This window comes from Lactuca saligna, chromosome 4, assembly GCF_052625555.1.
Source record: "Lactuca saligna cultivar CGN05327 chromosome 4, ASM5262555v1, whole genome shotgun sequence".
Taxonomy (NCBI): Eukaryota; Viridiplantae; Streptophyta; class Magnoliopsida; order Asterales; family Asteraceae; genus Lactuca; species Lactuca saligna.
The window spans coordinates 270,071,472-270,089,806 of record NC_136420.1 but is presented as its reverse complement, the minus strand read 5'-3'; the positions used below and the strand labels follow the sequence as shown (position 1 = coordinate 270,089,806).

Here is an 18,335-nt window from a genome sequence, read left to right as displayed (position 1 = left end):
GCTAAGAGGGGTTTGTGGAGACGAAAATTCAGAGAAGAGAAAGACATGGAAGCTGGTTTCAACACCAAGGAAGTAGAAGTACATAAGTTGATTCATAGTTTGGTACACTTTAATATGTTTTGGAATATAACATTCGTTTGTTTACTTGATAATATGTCCAGCTAAATCTAGCTGCTTCTATTAGCTAGATGAAGCTGGAACTCATGGTTTTAATGCATTAGATTTGACTTTAGTTGTTGGTGATATGCTTGTGTTGATTGATTTTACCTAGCATGCTTGAATTAGTTATTTAATTGCTTTGAATCCTTGTTCTGTGTAGTTAGTGAACACAATTCTACATGAACTTGAATACCTAATAATATAGTGAACACTAGTTATTAGAGCTAAGATCAAACCAATCGTAGATTAGTAATTGAAAAATTAAATTAAGCTGTGTTAGAGAATTCATATTATGACTATAATTGTGTTTTGATTAATCAATCTTTCATGGTTCCAATCTTATTTAATAATTGATTATGTGTTAACTATTGAATGAACATAAATAGAATTACATGAATTTATTAATAATTAGTAGATTTAGAACTAAACTACTAATACTATCTTAATTGGTCACCAACAGTAATAGTTATAACTAATGTATAACCATTGAGTGAAAGTGGATTCGAACTAATAGAAGTGTTTTGTTTATTGATTAAGTTATCGTTAAAGAATTCAGTTCATCTAAACTTGCAAAATTAGATAAAAACCCTTTTAGCTTGTTAATAATTAGATTAATTTAGTAGTAGATTAAGTAACACCGTTCCCTGTGATCGACACCCGACTTACCTGAGCTATACTGTAATCTGACTAGGTACACTGCCTATAAGTGCATAGTTAGTCTAAGTTTGTTAGGTTATAAATATTAAAATTAGTGCGTACTTCTGTGCACATCAAGTTTTTGGCGCCGTTGCCGGGGAACGGCTTAGTTTATTATTTATTTGCTTTAGGTTAATCGATCCTTTTTGTGGGTAAAACCTGCAAAAAATTAATTTTCCAGCCAAAGTTTTTATTTTTATTTTTATTTTTATTTTTATTTTTAGTTTTTATTCTCTTTTTCCAATTTTTAATTTTAATTTTAATTTTTTTTTCCAGATGTCACGACGTGAGTTTATAGACTCACGACGTGAGAACTGTGATTTTTAGTTTTCTTTTGTTTTTAGTTTATTTGTCTATTTTAGTTCGTTTTTACGTTGTCTTTATTGATTGTCTACAGGAGTTCATGACCAAAGGCTCAAAAACACCTTTGGTGCCACCACTTGAAGATCCCGAGTCTGAAATTCACAAGAAGAAGACGCCCTTACAAGAAATTAAATCAGTGTTTTCAAAGAAATCGGGGAAGAAAACGGGGGAGTCAAGTTCATCCTCAAAGAACAAAAGCAAGTTGGAACACTTGGAGCAAATACCCGTCCAAACCGAATCCGAGTACGATACCGAGCCTGAATTTGAAGAACATACGAGCGAACCCGAGAACGAGCCAAGGCACGAGATGGAAAATATTGAAGAAATGTCCATGGGAGCTTACAGAAAGAGAATTCGAGATGATATTGGTCCAGGCTTAGTACAACCTGCAATCCCTGCCAATGCCATATTCGAGCTGAAGGGACATATCCTTTCCGCACTAAAGGATATCCCATTCTATGGAAAGGATCATGAGGATGCATTCAAACACTTAGATGAAGTGAATGATATTGCTGATTACGTCAATGTCCCAAATATTAACAGAGACATCGTTTTGCTAAGGATGCTTCCCGTTACCTTTAAAGGAGCTGCAAAGGATTGGTTAAAAGCACTCTCACCCGGTACCGTAACTACTTGGGCTCAAATGCGTGAGCAGTTTCTAGACCAATTCTATCCACCATCCAAGATTGCAAAACTCAAAAAGGCAATAGCCAATTTTGAGCAAAAACCCGGGAGAGTCACTTTACGAAGCTTGGGACCATTACAAAGGGTTGTTAAGGAATTGTCCTCAACATGACCTTAACATTCAACAAGAGGTGTCAATATTTTTGCTGGATTAGTGTCTAAGGCTGTAACTATATTTGGTAAGTACTTGACCCGATTGTGCATTGTCCTTTTGGGTTGCTTTCACCATAGCAACTTGACAGGGTGATTTATATAGAGAGAAGAGATATTATTATTAATGTATTATAAGAATAATATGTTAAAGTGTGACAACCCGAAATTTCCATTCTGAACAAACCATATCAAGCCAATAGAAGTAGAACAATTACAGTGAAAATTCAGACTTCGAGTATAAGTTTGGCTGTTTTCAGGATTTACACTTAAGGAGATATTAGGAGAGTGGATGCACTAGGGTTTTGTGCAACACTGTTATTCCAATACTCTAGGATATTAGAGTTCATTCCGGGAATAAAAATATTCTCTGCCAAAATCCCAGGACTATGTATAGAAAACTGAACCAAATAGTTCGTTAGTGACATTTCCAATTAGAGAAAAGCCAAAATTCTCTCTCACAGATCTTCGGGTTTTTATCCCAAATTGTGAGTACTTAGATCTAGTTATGTTATATAGCTTAGATTGTGTTTAGAAACATCAATTTCATATCAAAACAACAAGATTTGGGAGTTTACCGCCCAAGAACACTCGAAGAGTAAACTCCTAAAAAGATGCATAATCCTTCCCTCGTGATTTGTAACTACCTTAGGTTTGTATGCTAGTGTGTATATGACTAGAAAACATCAAAATCGGATGAAGACCCCAAGATTTGGGAGTTTACCGCCCAAGAACACTTGGGGAGTAAACTCCATTTTAAGTGCCTAAGGTGTCCTATAGTCCCTCAAAGCCATGGAACTCGAACTAGAACCCACCATTGCATGTTTAGGACACCAAAACAATTAAGATTCAATGATGAAAGTGAGTTCACGGCCAAGGAGGTTCTTGGGCCGTGAACTCCATGTTTAGGTGTCAAAATGCCTAGAAAATCTTCCTTAAGCCAAGAGACAAATTAGGACAAGTACCCTAGTGTGTTTGGAGCAAGCAAACACCATTAAAACACCAAGGAAAGGGTGTTCACAGCCCAAGATGTTCTAGGGCCGTGAACTCCTTTAACAGGTGCCAAATGGTGCCATAAATCCCCCTAAAGCCTTGGACAATTTTCTTGATGCATTCCTTGATAATATAGGGACTTGAAAGCACCATAAACCTTCCCCCAAGGGAGATTACGGTCGTAATCTCCATGGGATATGGTCTCAGGGCCGTAAACTCCTCAAAGGAGTTTATAGGAAGCGCAAACACTTGTTTAAGCCTTGGAACAATTCACCACAAGAGTTGTATTAAAGTTAGGCTTCTTTTAGTGACCCTAAAGAGAGTTTACGGCCAGGAGTTGTGACATCCCCAAAATCACGGCCAGAAAAAGACCGGTTTGTTTATGCTTTGTTTAAAAATCAGAGTTACATTTTAAATGAAAGTGTTGCGGAATTTGTCCCAAAACAATAATATGATAAAGATTTATCAAAAGCATTTCCATAGAAATGTATTTCATTAAAAGACTCGGGATGTCATGTTCGTACAGATCAAAAGTATAAACAGTACAATATAAGCCCTACTACATTATTTCATATCTACAGGCCTATATCCGTAATCCCTCATCCAAAACATCACACCTATGCTCATGCACCACTACCTGTAATACATAAAACTGAGTGGGTCAGGCTTGGGAGCCTGGTGAGCACATAGGGTTTTCAACCCACAATAAATAAGTTTATTAATTTCATCAATCAACAATAACCCGATTACCCGTTCCCGTTATCCTCACTTTACGTCCCTAAACACCTATCATAAGGGACCTATCCTAAGGATTGTCATCGGGACGGACACTACTGCTAATGGGGTTCCTCAGCAATAAATGTCCTAAATGCAACCATGTGGGGGATGGAGTACACCGGTGAACACATCATTCACAACACCTACAAGTTGCGAGCCTGCTAGTGTTCCACTGGACTATCTAGAAGAGTCCGTGGTCGTCATCTATACTCCGCTAGATGACTGGATCAACAACAACAACATTGAGGCCTCTCATCATTTTATCACACATCGTCTTATTACATCTACCCATGTTTTACCCCAACATTTTTGTAGATATAAAATACATATACAGTTTAAATCATTTAAAACTTGTATAAAAACATTCATCCAGCATAGATAACAAGTATACAGATAATATGCACACATAGCACGTAATATATAAAATACTTCATATCTATGTGTAAGATGAAAGTAACTATGCACTCACCTGATTAGGTGGTGACCCAGCACTCGGACAGCGCTTCGATACTCTCAAAATGATATTCCTTCGATAAAACCTAGTATCGATACCACTAGGGTTCAGTTTAACGATAACCGCGACAAATTAATTAGTCCGAGTATTATTAAGCGTTAATAATACTCGATATATCTCATAATAATATCCCAAATAATTATTTTAAGGACCTAATAACATTCCTATAATTATTGGAAAGCTATATTAAAAATTGCGTAAGCGTAACACACTTACAGCGAATTTTATCTAAAACCGGAACTTTAATTGGAGCAGCGTTTCGAAACCGAAAAACTCCTTTTTCTCGGGACTCCGGGAGCCTCGAGGCTTCCCTAGGGTGCTAGGGGTTTAACTAGGGCTCAGGGGTGGTTTGGTGTTGTAGAGAGAGAAAGTAGTGAGAGAAAGAAGGTGGAAAGGTGTGAAAAATGGAGGCAGCATCGACCTCCTTTTATAGCTGCGAGGGCCTCGGTACGCTGGGCATACCTCGGACCCTACGCAGGGCGTAACCATCGGATAAGAGTGCCACCTCGGACCAGCTGGCATGCACTCCGGAAGAGATAAGAGCGAGGGTACGCGGGGCGTACTGGCTTCGGACGCGGGGCGTAAGCGAGGGTGACGTGTCCTTCATCCGAGGCGAGATCTGATCAGCGATGGACGGCCCACAACGCGCCACGTCATCAATTCCTTGTCAGCCTTCGCAAATTGCATTCCCGAATTCTAAAAATCATAACTTTCGCATACGAGCTCCGTTTTTGACATTTTTATATCCACGCGAAGTTGGGAATGTACTCTACAACTTTCGTTTAGACTTCGTCGGCTAATTTTAGCTCGATTTTAAATTTTATATTATCAACGGGCCGGGATAGGATTGGTCCGTTAAATCCTCATAACTTCTTCATCCGACATCTGTTTTCGCCCATCTTTTTCTCGTTACGCTACTCTTAACGAGATTTTCGATTCTCGTTTAGGTCGTGTCAGCTAAAAATCAATCGATCTCATATTCGAATTTCGGGTTGTACACTGTTACTCCGAAACTTCGAAAAATCGTAACTTCTTCATACGAAGTTAGATTTAGGCGTTCTTTTTATCGATGTTCTTAATTTAACATATTCTACGATTTTCGTTTAGATCGCTAAGGCTAAATCTCGCTCTATCGTAAATTCACTATTTACGCTTTTCGGTATCGTGCTGGTTCTGTCGCGAAACTTTGACGGGTCATAACTTCTTCGTTATAACTCGGATTTCGGCGTTCTTTATATGTACGGAAACCTTGAGACATATTCTACAACTTTATATAGAGATATCAGGATTATCTCACACTTTAATTTTGACGCTCATTTTTATTCTTTATTAATTATACATTTATAATTAAATAATAAACACATAAACACACATAATTCACATAATACTCAACTATTTCATCTTTATTACTTCAAAAAGAGTTACAAGAGTTGACCTAGACTATTACATTGACATAAATGCTTAGCCCTGAAACCCGGGCGTTACAGGAGTTTACTCCCCTGGGCCGTAAACTCCAAAGCATATGGTCATATGACCATAAACTCCCATTAGAGGTCTTGCACTCCTTTGTTGCAACCTATTAGCCTCCTAGCAGTTGACCAAAAGTGTTTTCCCCGCGTTAAAATGTTTATACTTGTATAATTAGTGTTTTAATCACTAATTATTTATATACATATGTCTTCATATGTAATTAGGATCATTTTGTGTGTCTAAAGTCTTCACTTGACACCAAGCACTTGTCCGATCCTTCCTTACGATAACAGTTCGTTCAATTCCAGTCACTTACTGCAGGTGAGTTCATACCCCTTAATCAATGTTTTAACTATTTATAAATGTTTTATGGGGGAATGGGGATACAAGTAGAATCATGCTACTTATTATATCAATCACATGTGATTAGTAAGCAACATTTAAATGAGTTACCACTCATTAGCCGTTTTACCAAACAGTTTCCTTCAAATGATGGTCATAAACATTTTATATGTTTTAAAAATCCTTATTACATTGTACATTTTAATCTGTATGTTTTATTTCAAACTTATTTACAATCGTGTTTCAAACAAATGTTTCCTTATGATTAAACTGTTTTATCAAACCCATGCCTTCAAAACTGTTTTATAGATCGACATCAAGTCGATCTTTTCTTAGATAATAATTATGTTCAAAGGTTTTACAAAACTTATTTTATGCTTTTATATTATAAATTGCATGCCTCTATATGTATGGTTATATAAGTAATGTTTAAAAGACTTAGGAAGGCTATCCATCTTGTCTCCTTTTTCTCGATTTGGATGTGGGCTGATAGAATAATGGGTACTCGTCCGAAGGTCATTTAAATATTAATTATATATCATGTGTACATATATAGTCATAAAAGGCCCTTCCAGTTCATCCCATGCCCTTGGGTAGCAAGGGTATACATCCATGTCCATACGTACCAGTTAGATTACTAATAAACTACCATATGGGTAGTTTAGGAAGATACTAGAACTATTACTAGAACGCCATATCATACAATGAGTCAGTTCATTCATGAGTCAATACTTTCTAGAACATTACTATACTTGCTAGGTAGAGAGCACGTACATTACAACTATAACATTACCGTACATTACTATACTTGCTAGGTAGAGAGCACGTACATTACAGCTAGAACAGTTCATTACATTACATATATATGAATACATTAATTACTATGATCCACTATATCGGAGCATGCCTTAAATGTCATGGCCTGAGTTGTAGCCAGAATTCTCTTGGAGGGAGAGCGTGAGTTTGCGTATAGATCTATACTGGATTGACTATCCTACACCGTGCTGCTAGCTACAGCCGGACCTGCAGGTCTGCGGGTGCCAAACGTCATTCCATTTTTACGACCATTCGTATGTCGTTGTTACCAGTCAATAGTATGTTGCAATTAATCACATGATGCGTTAATATAAATCTGGTTTAAGGTAGTTAGTACAGCAGTAGTTCCTATAATACAACACTACAGTACTACATTAATTTTCCCTGTACATATATTTAGTGATCTTTTCACTTAAACTATAAATGTAAAATCTATATTTTGATAATGATAGTTACACTTGGGAAAATTACACACTTTTATAACAAACGAACATTTAGAACAGTTAAGTCTTGGTAGAAGACTACATTGAGAACAGTAAAGTCTTGGTAGAAGACACCGTTATATAAAAGTAGGAATCATAGGGATTTCTAGAGTTTTTCAAACGTTTACAGTTGTTTTACAAACATTTTTATACTTACACTTCATTTACATTTTCCATACTTACAGTTCACAAACTTACAAATTCTTACATACAAATTAAGACACTAAAATACTTATGATCTCACCAGCTTTAAAGCTGATACCCGCTTTCAAAATTACTTGTATCCTCAGGTCATCATAGACAGGTACCGATTGAAGGAGAAAGGGAGATGGAGCTTGTCCAAGACTCATCTTTCATTTTGATTTATGATTTAGTGTTTATCAAAATTTGACAGAACAATTATATAATAATTATATTATTAATGCAATGGATGATGTTGTTGCTTGTTTACTACTTTTCATTGTTGTGATACTATACATGACGTCCTCCGCCCCAGAACGTTTCCAACGTTCTTGGTTTTGGGGTGTGACAGATTGGTATCAGAGCATTGTTTATAGTGAATTAAGTATATCAACCCATAAAAGATATACTAACTATAAATACATAAGGGATTAAAAATACTCTGACGAAGAGTTTATACTTTAAATATTAAAATATTTAATTAAGTATACTTGCTGCATTCATACTAAAATCAGTGTCACTAGGACAGTACAAAAGAATTACGGTTGTTGGGCAACACAAGTGGGCTTAGAGACATATGCTCAAAACTGGGAAGATATAGCCTGATCACCAATATTATCCGAGGGTTAACTAGCATGTGCCCAAGTGTAATTGTGTGGTTGCAACAAGTCTAAAATCTTACCAACCCTACCACAATGAGAACAATAGAACATAACATTAAAATTAAAATACTATAGGAGTATTTGGTGTTACTATTAGTACTTTATACTTGAGAACTAAAACGGGATCTTCATTACTAAGTTGATAGTTGCTAAGTGGATACACTAAGGCTATATGTAATTAGGATATTATAGACTGAGAATCTGTGAAAATTTTACTTCACCCCTATTCTATGTGAATATGGAGTTAAGGTCACATATTTGAAGGCCTATCCTGTTTTGATTACATATAACTGGTATGCACTTCACCAATAGCGATGTAACTGATGAAGATTTTCTAAATAATTATCTAGATAGTTCGTCTAATAATTATTTTCTTACCCCCAATTCTCGCATAGATAACATGGCTGGACTCCATCCCTACGGCAACCAGTACCTCCCGAATGAGGTCATTGCTGGTTGGTTTGGAGAAGAACCAGAGAATGATCATCCCATCCCCGTGAATGATCACCATGATGAAAACCTTTCGGACGATGCTAATTCCGAACCAGAGGTTGAGAATCTACACCAAGCAGCTCCCTTTCTAATTCCTAACCCTCGTCCGGCTTTTCATGGCCCGAACCCTAAGTGGGTGGAATGCTTGGAAACATGGAGCCAAGGACAAGATCATCCCATGCCGTTAAATGGTGACCGAAGCTTTTATGACCTAAGTAATGGGGGCTCAGCAGACATGACCTTGCTAATATTGGTCCGCAGAGTGGCCCGAAATGAGATTTAAGGCAGGACAACCCTACATCAGATTACCGAAGTTGTCGCCGATGCGAGAATGCATAACCTCCACACCATTCGTCTAGAAGATGCTCACGAGAGATCAGAGAGAAACCATGAAACCCTGCTGCAAGCACTGGCTGAATTACGAGCCGAAGTCAGAGAGCTCTGAGTACGCCAAAGGGTGTACGAAAGACATCTACTTGACGTGGAACGTCAACTGGCTGAACTGAGAGCTCACCAGAAGGATGACCGTCACAAGTAGTAGACGCTTTACTTTATTTTCCTTATAAAAAGGAATCGTTTTTTCTGTCTATGCCCGATGTGGCATTTTCTATGAAATTATCTTGTACCGTAAGTACTATAGTTAGGTCTTTATTCTGTCAAGAACTATCTTTTCTGGATATGATGTAAGACCTTTACAAGGTCATTTTCCCGAACCTTTATGTCGTGAATATCAAAGATATAGACAGCCAACTAACTTCTGTGTCATTCTTTATTCAAGTACTCTTATCATACTTTCATTGGAATCTATCTGAAACCTGCTTTAGTCAAGTCATTGGACTATAGCAAGTTAGATCTGGAGGCATTTCCAAGTCTCTTTCAGTGGTTGGATCTTGTTATTCACCAACCCACGATACCTCGGCTTGAACAACAAATGTCTTGAGACCATTCTACGAACTTACTTCCACCCGTTACTAGGACTGCATCATAGGGATGTATATCAAACCTTCATAAACACCCCACCACTCAGTACTAGGACTGCATCATAGAGATGTAGGTCAAACCTTCGCGATCATACTTCCATTTCCGTGTTAGGACTACATCATAGGGATGTAGGTCAAACTTTCGAGAACATACTCTTACTCTTTGATTGAATAATCGCCGTACACCTAGGGTCAACTAGAATCGCTCACAAATTTATTTTCTCTCTGTGAAACGGAATCATGTCATCATCCAGAAACGATCAGCCGAGCACCGAAATCCCTATCCTCTATATCAACGCCGCTACATTACAAGCTGCAGTAGTAGCTGCTGTGACAACTTTCCTTACACACATCAACTCAGGCAACATAAACAAGACTGAAAAAGGAGTCGAGAGTTCCGATGGTAGTACCAAATCGGGAAACCAACAAATGGAAACAATCATGGACTTGCGAAGCCTAAAGACCGAAAGGAAGAGACGATATCGTAAAGCCCTAAGGGAGCGCAAGAGATCCCAAAGACTTTCCATGCCACCACCACCAGTGGCAACTCCGGCAAAACGCTTTAGGAAGCAATTTTCAAAGTGGAGTAAAGAGGAAGGCACTCGTGTCCACATAACACTGGCTAAACACCGCACTCCCGCCACCACAGCTAGTACTAGCCAGTCATGCCACCAATGCGGGGAGATAGCGCACTTCAAGAAGGATTGCCCTATAGCAAAGAACTCTGGCGCAGATTGGAGGATTCTCAGGATCACAGATGTGGGAGACCCTGCTCCGGAACCCACGTTAATGTAATTAAGGCGTTTCGTTGTAACAGACTTATAAACTATCTAGAACTAGTGCAACTAGAGTCTTACCTTTTTGCGAGATCCTGTCAGTATAAGGATGCTCGTGCTGTGTATACTTGTCTTTTGTAGTATACCTAATTCGCAGCAATGGTCTTGTTGTAAGTCTAAAGTACTGTAACTCTGTTCATGGTTTCACGGTTGTGTTTTGTCTGTAAACGTCTTATGTTCAAATCTAATGTCATTAAGTTTCAGTATGATTTCGACATTATCATACTACTCGACTCAGTTTGATCCTCACAAAAACAGCTTCATACGTACGTCTCCTTTTCAGTAAACATCTTTTAGCGAAACCATCATATCAGAACACTAAAGTACTCATGCCATGAGTACCTCGTAGTTCCTTTCTTTCCGAAGAAACCCCCGAAGTACCACTCGTGCAGTACGTCAAGTTTAATCCAGGGATTCATGTGGTTGATCTATCACTGAGGAATGTATGCATAAGAGTGATATAGAATCAAGGTTCTACAGGTTTAGAATTGATGATTCCACTTTAACTTCTTTTCCCTCGATGGGATGTCAGCTTAAAGAAGAATCAGTTATTCGACTACCTTTTCAATCTTAATTATATACGACTCGTGTACACGAGATTGTGATTTTGAAACCATGTATGAATTCTAATATGAACTTCAAGACGGAGAACTGCCTAAGCCTACGAGTAATCGCATCGTCATGTGAACAAACTGAGAACCCAGTAGGACCCTTGTAAACAGATCGCCCTATAGTCTAAACACCTACGGAGATACCAGAACAGTACAGACAACTTAACGAACTACACATAAAGAGAATTAGAAGACTAGGCTTCTCACCCTGGAGAACCCCAGTCTTATTCTCCCAGAGATCGATGGATTGCATCGTATGTACCTCGGATATCGAGGACTCCGTCAAGATTTTCATTAGAAATTGTTATCTCTGCCTCGCGTAGATGAAATGGTTGAGCAAACGCAAGGAAAGAATTACTTTCAGAAATGGATCTGAGATCCGAATATCACCAGTTCGAGTGTTGGGGAAGGATGTCCGTAAGACTATCTTCCAAACTCAATGCGGACACTTCGATTCCATAGTGATACCCTTCGGATAGGACCAATACACCCATAGCTTTCATGAGCTAAACGAGTAGAGTACGTCTTTCTTACTTGGACCAGTTCGTCATTTCTCCATGTAATGACTTACTTATCTACCCTCGTGGTAAGAAGAAACCCATGGAAACATTACCTTCAGAGGTACTTTTCGCGAAGTTCTCTAGGCACGAGTTTGAAATTGAAGAGTCAAATTTCTATGACACACTGTTAGTAATGTGGGAAATTTGAGTACTCTTTCAATTTGTCAAAACCGTTGAGCATTGTCGACACCAGAGACGCCGACAGTCTTTTGCCAAATTCTAGGTCTTACAGACATACTGTCATAGTTCGTTCATAACTCCCCACAAACCACAGAAACCCTTTCGACTCTGACCCAGCGAGGGGTGGCCCTTGACTGGGAAGTTAAATAAGAAAAAGAAACCTTGGAGAATCCAAGGGAGACACCAAGTTCTTTAGGAAGTCTCACTTTGGGAACAACTTAATACGCTTTGTAAAGCATGGAAAGCTAAATCCAAGATAGATAGGACCTCTGAGATTCTTACCAGAACCGTTCCTGTACCTCGCACACAGTAGACCAACTTCGCGAACTCAGTAACGTACATTCTACTCTTCGCATCTCGATCGTGAAACCATACCTTTCCGTTAGGACTCTTGCAAGTCCACTCGTCGAGATCCTCGCCTTCGTATTAGAACCGTAGTGACCCTCGACCGAGAGGTCAAGAGGACGAAGCAACGCCGTTGCCAGTTAGTGAAGGTTCGGTGGGATGCCAACCGAGAACCCGATTTCACTTAGGTGCGCTAGAACCAATCGATTAGGAAGTTTCCTGCTCACAACTCGATCATTCGTACATACTTCCTTGCCTAAATTCTAATTTCGGGACGAAATTCCCTTCAACAGGGGGATGATGTGACAACCCAAAATATCCATTCTGAACAAACCATATCAAGCCAATAGAAGTAGAACAGTTACAGTGAAAATTCAGACTTCGAGTATAAGTTTGGCTGTTTTCAGGATTTACACTTAAGGAGATATTAGGAGAGTGGATGCACTAGGGTTTTGTGCAACACTGTTATTCCAATACTCTAGGATATTAGAGTTCATTCCGGGAATAAAAATATTCTCTGCCAAAAATCCCAGGACTATATATAGAAAACTGAACCAAATAGTTTGTTAGTTACATTTCCAATTAGAGAAAAGCCAAAATTCTCTCTCATAGATCTTCGGGTTTTTATCCCAAATTGTGAGTACTTCGATCTAGTTATGTTATATAGCTTAGATTGTGTTTAGAAACATCAATTTCATATCAAAACAACAAGATTTGGGAGTTTACCGCCCAAGAACACTCGGGGAGTAAACTCCTAAAAAGATGCCTAGTCCTTCCCTCGTGATTTGTAACTACCTTAGGTTTGTATGCTAGTGTGTATATGACTAGAAACATCAAAATCGGATCAAGACCCCAAGATTTGGGAGTTTACCGCCCAAGAACACTTGGGGAGTAAACTCGATTTTAAGTGCCTTAGGTGTCCCAAAGTCCCTCAATGCCATGGAACTCGAACTAGAACCCACCATTGCATGTTTAGGACACCAAAACAATTAAGATTCAATGATGAAAGTGAGTTCACGGCCAAGGCGGTTCTTGGGCCGTGAACTCCATGTTTAGGTGTCAAAATGCCTAGAAAATCTTCCTTAAGCCAAGAGACAAATTAGGACAAGTACCCTAGTGTGTTTGGAGCAAGCAAACACCATTAAAACACCAAGGAAAGGGTGTTCACGGACCAAGATGTTCTAGGGCCGTGAACTCCTTTAAAAGGTGCCAAATGGTGCCATAAATCCCCCTAAAGCCTTGGACAATTTTCTTGATGATTTCCTTGATAATATAGGGACTTGAAAGCACCATAAACCTTCCCCCAAGGGAGATTACGGTCGTAATCTCCATGGGATATGGTCCCAGGGCCGTAAACTCCTCAAAGGAGTTTATAGGAAGCCCAAACACTTGTTTAAGCCTTGGAACAATTCACCACAAGAGCTGTATTAAAGTTAGGCTTCTTTTAGTGACCCTAAAGAGAGTTTACGGCCAGGAGTTTACTCCCCTGGGCCGTAAACTCCAAAGCATATGGTCATTTGACCATAAACTCCCATTAGAGGTCTTGCACTCCTTTGTTGCAACCTATTAGCCTCCTAGCAGTTGACCAAAAGTGTTTTCCCCGCGTTAAAATGTTTATACTTGTATAATTAGTGTTTTAATCACTAATTATTTATATACATATGTCTTCATATGTAATTAGGATCATTGTGTGTGTCTAAAGTCTTCACTTGACACCAAGCACTTGTCCGATCCTTCCTTACGATAACAGTTCGTTCAATTCCAGTCACTTACTGCAGGTGAGTTCATACCCCTTAATCAATGTTTTAACTATTTATAAATGTTTTATGGGGGAGTGGGGATACAAGTAGAATCGTGCTACTTATTATATCAATCACATGTGATTAGTAAGCAGCATTTAAATGAGTTACCACTCATTAGCCGTTTTACCAAACAGTTTCCTTCAAATGATGTTCATAAACATTTTACATGTTTTAAAAATCCTTATTACACTGTACATTTTAATCTATATTTTTTATTTCAAACTTATTTACAATCGTGTTTCAAACAAATGTTTCCTTATAATTAAACTGTTTTATCAAACCCATGCCTTCAAAACCGTTTTATAGATCGACATCAAGTCGATCTTTTCTTAGATAATAATTATGTTCAAAGGTTTTACAAAACTTATTTTATGCTTTTATATTATAAATTGCATGCCTCTATATGTATGGTTATATAAGTAATGTTTAAAAGACTTAGGAAGGCTATCCATCTTGTCTCCTTTTTCTCTATTTGGATGTGGGCTGATAGAATATTGGGTACTTGTCCGAAGGTCATTTAAATATTAATTATATATCATGTGTACATATATAGTCATAAAAGGCCCTTCCAGTTCATCCCATGCCCTTGGGTAGCAAGGGTATACATCCATGTCCATACGTACCAGTTAGATTACTAGTAAACTACCATATGGGTAGTTTAGGAAGATACTAGAACTATTACTAGAACGCCATATCATACAATGAGTCAGTTCATTCATGAGTCAATACTTTCTAGAACATTACTATACTTGCTAGGTAGAGAGCATGTACATTACAACTATAACATTACCGTACATTACTATACTTGCTAGGTAGAGAGCACGTACATTACAGCTAGAACAGTTCATTACATTACATATATATGAATACATTAATTACTATGATCCACTATATCGGAGCATGCCTTAAATGTCATGGCCTGAGTTGTAGCCAGAATTCTCTTGGAGGGAGACCATGAGTTTGCGTATAGATCTATATTGGATTGACTATCTTACACCTTGCTGCTAGCTACAGCCGGACCTGCAGGTCTGCGGGTGCCAAACGTCATTCCGTTTTTACGACCATTCATATGTCGTTGTTACCAGTCAATAGTATGGTGCAATTAATCACATGATGCCTTAATATAAATCCGGTTTAAGGTAGTTAGTACCGCAGTAGTTCCTATAATACAACACTACAGTACTACATTAATTTTCCCTGTACATATATTTAGTGATCTTTTCACTTAAACTATAAATGTAAAAACTATATTTTGATAATAATAGTTACACTTGGGAAAATTACACACTTTTATAAGAAACGGACATTTAGAACAGTTAAGTCTTGGTAGAAGACTACATTGAGAACAGTAAAGTCTTGGTAGAAGACACCGTTATATAAAAGTAGGAATCATAGGGATTTCTAGAGTTTTTCAAACATTTACAGTTGTTTTACAAACATTTTTATACATACAGTTCATTTACATTTTCCATACTTACAGTTCATAAACTTACAAATTCTTACATACAAATTAAGACACTAAAATACTTATGATCTCACCAGCTTTAAAGCTGATACTCGCTTTCAAAATTACTTGTATCCTCAGGTCATCATAGACAGGTACCGATGCACAGAGAAAGAAAGATGGAGCTTGTTCAAGACTCATCTTTGATTTTGATTTATGCTTTAGTGTTTATCAAAATTTGACAGAACAATTGTATAATAATTATATTATTACTGCAATGGATGATGTTGTAGCTTGTTTACTACTTTTCATTGTTGTGATACTATACATGACGTCCTCCGCCCTAGAACGTTTCCACTGTTCTTGGTTTTGTGGTGTGACATAAAGGAATAATAATATTAGTTTGATTAATATAAGTAATAAATTAATTAGGAATTAATTTGGTGACTTAAAGAGATTAATTGAAGAAAGGGGTATAAACTGTCAAGTGTGTGATAGTTGTATTTTGAGCTAAGAATCCTTATGGATATGGGTTGGACGATTTTAGGGATGTGGATCACCTAGAAATCGTCCAAGGCTTATCTAGGAGGGATATTGGATTGCTTTGAGGCTAAGTTATCCAATTAGGGTTTTAGGGTGAAACCCTAGTAGCTCACAGTATAAATAGACCCTTGGGGTTGTGGAAATCGACACCTTTGTTATTGGAGTAACCCTAGAGCCGATTTTCCTCTTCCTTACCTCTCTCAAATCATCTTCTTGCTAGTTGGTGTTTGTAAGCCATTAGAGGAGTGACAATTGTGACTCTAAGTTCCAAGGAGAAGAAGGTTTCAAGCAAGTAATTCAAGGTATGATTCTAGATCTGTTTTCATATGTTTTGATTGTTACTTTACATTAGATCTAGCCATGAAAGTCTTGGATATATTACATGTTCAATTAGAGAAACCTAGATCCAAGCAATTAGGGTTTGCATGTACACATAGGAAAGTTCTTATGGCTCACACCCAACAGTGGTAACAGAGCTTTGATTGATTTCTATTGAATTGATGCACTGGTTAATTGCTTGTTACTTGAAAAAAAAATTCATTTTTGGTCATTTGCCTGATGAACTCGGCGAGTAGCTTCAACTCGGCGAGTCCAAAGCTTGACTCGGCGAGTTCCAGCGTCATACAGAGGATAATTCGGGATTTTGTTGCTGTTTTTGTCTTGGATTGATACCTAAATCGTTTTATTAAGTATAAATCCAAATTTTAACCTAATTTAATGATTATCCTTGACATAATAATAGATAATTTCAAATCTTGTGAATATTAATTATTTATATGATAAATATGGACTATTTAAGATTAATTGTTAATTATCTAATGACTAAAATTGGATTAGGTCAAATATAGATAATTATGAAATTAATTGTTTAATTTGAATTATTTGTTATTTGATATCTATTGTTTTGAAAAGTTCAATATTATCCCGATAGTTTTTTGAAATTTGAATTTGGTGATTAATAGTTTAATTTAGAAGAATTTAAATTTCAACCCCTAGAATTTTACAAGTTTAAAATTCAACCCTATACTATTATATTAAGAGCTTAATAAATATATAAGTACAATTAAAATGTTACTTTTACCATTAGTAGGCCTCATTCATGAAGTCGGTCTATAAGGTGGGTATAAGGTTGTTGCCTATAAAATGGCGCTTAATGGGTGTACACTCACACCCACCGCTTGCTTGACTGGTGGAGGGTCGTTAGCCGAACGGGTAGGATAGGGCAACTCTCTCTACTCATTAATAAGTATAATGAATCTATAAAGTAACTAAACTATTTTATAAAATTCCCAATCTTAGCTACTTTAGGAAAAGTGAATTGATGCAATCCCATGAAATTGCACTTTGCACCATTGCTAAGAAGTTAGTGGAGCGTGTGTGGTTTACCGGCAAACTAATTGGTTCTAAGCAAAGGTGACAAAGGGTGATTCATTGTTTATCATAGTTCGATGGAGCATGTGTGGTTTACCAGCACATCGAATAGGTGATTGTAACAATGAAGGCACCATGTGGATTTGCATGGTTATTCACACCCGCTTTGTGATCCTCGGCATCCCAGTCACAAACTAGAGGGGCATATTGATATTGAAACATGCCATTGAAAAGTTCAATGAATCTCAAAATCTAGGAATTCTCAATAAAACTTAAGGTTATGTTTTCAAGGTGAAGAATTAGTGAATCGTCATTCACTTACCTCCAAATTATTTGTGTGTTGGATTACATCATCCATTTTCTAATGTGTAAATAATGTTGTTGGGTCCTAGCCCTAATTTTTCATTTTTGGGTGTTTAATTAGGGATCCAATTCTAATCAAACGTTGACCTGTCTAATTGTAGATGTCAAACGCAAACAACGTTGCTGCTAACTCATTCACGTTAATGAGTCTTTGCCAAAAGGTGACCTTCGATGGTACGAACTTTAGCGAATGGATAAGATACACTCGCACCATTGCACGTTACGAGGACAAAGAGTATGTCCTCAACGAACAGCTCAAGAAGGCCAACCTGGAAATTGCTACTCTCGAAGAGATGGCTGTCTTTGAGGCACACGAACGTGATGCAATGAAAGTCCATTGCATCATGATAGCCACTATGAACCAAGGATTCCAAAAGTCCTGTGAGGACATGTATCCATATGAAATGCATCAAGACTTGATGGAGAGGTACCATCAAAGTGCGAGGCAAGAGTACTACGAGATCATCACCAACATGATCACCGCCAAGATGGGAAGTGGAGAATCGTTAACCGTGCACTT

General features: G+C 37.7%; 1 non-coding gene across 1 annotated transcript; it reads right to left on the bottom strand.

Annotated features, from left to right (window-relative positions):
- Nucleotides 1-1,909: 1,909 nt before the first annotated feature.
- Nucleotides 1,910-2,017, bottom strand: LOC145044546 (small nucleolar RNA R71). The gene has a single exon (XR_013681495.1). It is a non-coding gene; the product is annotated as a small nucleolar RNA R71 (small nucleolar RNA).
- Between the last annotated feature and the right edge of the window lie 16,318 nt (nucleotides 2,018-18,335).